This window comes from Felis catus, chromosome A1, assembly GCF_018350175.1.
Source record: "Felis catus isolate Fca126 chromosome A1, F.catus_Fca126_mat1.0, whole genome shotgun sequence".
In the NCBI taxonomy this organism is placed as follows: domain Eukaryota; kingdom Metazoa; phylum Chordata; class Mammalia; order Carnivora; family Felidae; genus Felis; species Felis catus.
In genome coordinates, this window is record NC_058368.1 from 66539436 (window position 1) to 66541993 (window position 2558).

The 2558-nt window shown below is 53.9% G+C and overlaps 1 non-coding gene across 1 annotated transcript; it reads right to left on the reverse strand.

The window, feature by feature from the left end:
* Positions 1 to 1297: 1297 nt before the first annotated feature.
* TRNAF-GAA lies at positions 1298 to 1370 on the reverse strand. Its single transcript has one exon. It is a non-coding gene; the product is annotated as a tRNA-Phe (tRNA).
* Positions 1371 to 2558: the final 1188 nt, after the last annotated feature.

Consider the following 2558-nt stretch of genomic DNA (forward strand, 5'->3'; position numbering starts at 1 on the left):
GCGAAGTACCCTGTCGACCCAGGAGAACAAGAAGATCTGCAAGAACCACTACATAAGTCCCACAGGCTGTCTGTCATGTGCTGATCCGCAACTCACCACCCTGCTGAACTACACATTCCTTTTCTAGAGGCTTGAACAAATTGAAATTTCTTCCTTCTTTAATTCAAATCTACATCCTTCGCCTGCTCTCCCTGGGTCCTGGCTCAGCTCCCAGGAGCCACACAACATAGAATCTGAGGGAGGGCTGGGCCTCCTTTTTTTTTTTTTTTTTTTTTTTTTAGGCCACACCACCTAGATTAGCTCTGGGGAGTGGGCTCCCCCGGGTAGCTAGGAGAGTTGATCACACCCCCAACGCACACACTCAATGTGAAAGCAAAACCTCTCAGAAAAAGGTGTGTTTCGAGCACGTGACAAAGTTTTATTTCAGACTCGCAGGTAAGAGGCAGCAAAAGGAAAAGGTTTGTTCACAAAAACAGTCTTAGGAAAGGGCCCTTTTGGAAATACAAAGGAATTTCTAGATAAGTGGATCCTCAAACTTTAGCTGCCTCCGAATCTCACTCGCAGGGCTGCTTAAGACACCTAGCGCTGGAGACCAGTTTCTGATACTGTAGGTCCGAGGTGGGACCCAGAATTGGCGTTTGAAGCCCTTGCTGCTGTTCCGGGGACCACACTTTGAGAACCACTGGCCTACACTCGAAATAAAGTTGCTCAGGTGCAAGATCGATTTTACAGAGCCGTGATGCTGCCGCGCTCTTCCACGTTTGGCAAGTAACTCAGGGTTATGCCCTCGGAGCTGCCCTGAGTGCGCCTCTACCCGGAGATACGGGGCCGCCCGGTTCCCCTACGGGCAACGCCCGACCGGGGCCACTTGAGCGCACAGCAGGGTCTGGCTTTTCAAGTTGGGATACTCGGGGAATTTAGCTTGAGGTAAAGTTGTCTTTCGTTCCCCGGGAGGCAGACGGAGCGCCTTCTCGGAGCAGCACCCTCGGGTCACCGGTGGCGCGCCGGGCGCCGGGAGCTGCGGGACTCGGGTGGGGCGTGGGCCGCTCTGCCGCCAGGCTCCGCATCGCGCATGCGCAGCAGAGCCTCGGCTGCCGGCCAGGAAGGCGCCCCGGAAGTGGCCGTGCGGGGCGGCCGCCGTCTCGGGGTAGGGGGCGCTAAGATTGGCTGTTTCCGTTCCACGCTCGCTTATCCTTCAAGTCCTCGTTCTCCAGTGCGCTGGCATTAATGAACCAGGTTACTCAGGGCAAGGGATTCGTTGGAAATTTGATTCCTTTAGGGACTAAAAAGAGAGCGCTGCCGAAACCCGGGATCGAACCAGGGACCTTTAGATCTTCAGTCTAACGCTCTCCCAACTGAGCTATTTCGGCGCCCCTTCAGTTCTCTTTAAAGTAGACTATCACTGAACTATTTGCGTCCGCCCCTTCCGTCTGTTCTCAGTCACTGCTGAAAAGTGTTCCTTCCCGGTCACTTAAACGCTTGCGTCAGAACTCCGCTCTGCTCTTTACCAGCCTAAGCCGCGTAAACCTTACTTTCTTCAACGTAACCGGCATTTCTGACTCAATTATCAGCCGCGGGGCCGCCGAGCGCGCCGGAGCGCCAGCTGCCCGGGACGCGGTCCGGGGGTCCGGGCCTCGCGGCTCCTCCGCGCCTCCCTGGGCGGGCTCGTCCCCCCAGCTCGTCCCCGCCGTCCGCGGGGAGCCTCCTGGCCCCGCGAGGCAGACCCTTCCCGCCGATCCGCGCCGGCATGTGATCGCACACGTGTGTCACCACGGAGATGAAGGAGCGGACAAGGGCCTGGAGGCAGGATTGAGCCTCCCTGCGACCCTCCGAATGCCCCGGGAACATACCACCACTCTGCACGGAGTCTGCCTGGCACACCGAGGGCGCTCCGTAAGAGCTCGGAGAGCTCATTAGGGACGATTTTCCAGTATCAATGCTACTTCTACACCCGTAGACAAATGTTTCCGAGGCGTCCGCTACGTGCCAGGCACAGACATTCTGCAAAGCCCAAACATCCTATTGTTTTATATACTTTTTCTTTCCGATTAATTCGTGATTTTCTAAAAGCCCTAATGATTACCGTACCGCCCTTTTGGCCCGCCCTTTAGAGCTCTGAAATTAGGTGGAACCTTCACAGGCAATCTTGAGAGATGCATGGATGAGTGCATTCGAATGTGAAAGAAAAAAAGGATGAAAGATTGAATATTGGAAGCGTTTGTAATCTCTAAAGTGCAGAGTCGCTTTCTGAGTTTCTTTGTTGTGTCGAATGCAGCTAAGAGAAGAGCTTGAGATTTAAAAGACCTTGTAGCTAAGGAGGAAAAAGAGACTCAAAAGACCTTGGGGTTGGACGTTGATCTGTGAGGGCTTTGTGGGGCTTAGAGTGGAAGAAGAAGAAATTCGGAGCACCTGCCTGGTGCAGATCCTACAGAAAGAGACGAGAAAAGAGAATATTTTTTACAGGCTTTCTTGTGCCATGAATGTAGGTACCTTTCACATTCTCTTCAGCACATTGCAGGTGAAGACTTGAACCTGGGTGGCTAGGAAAGTGGCAGGTA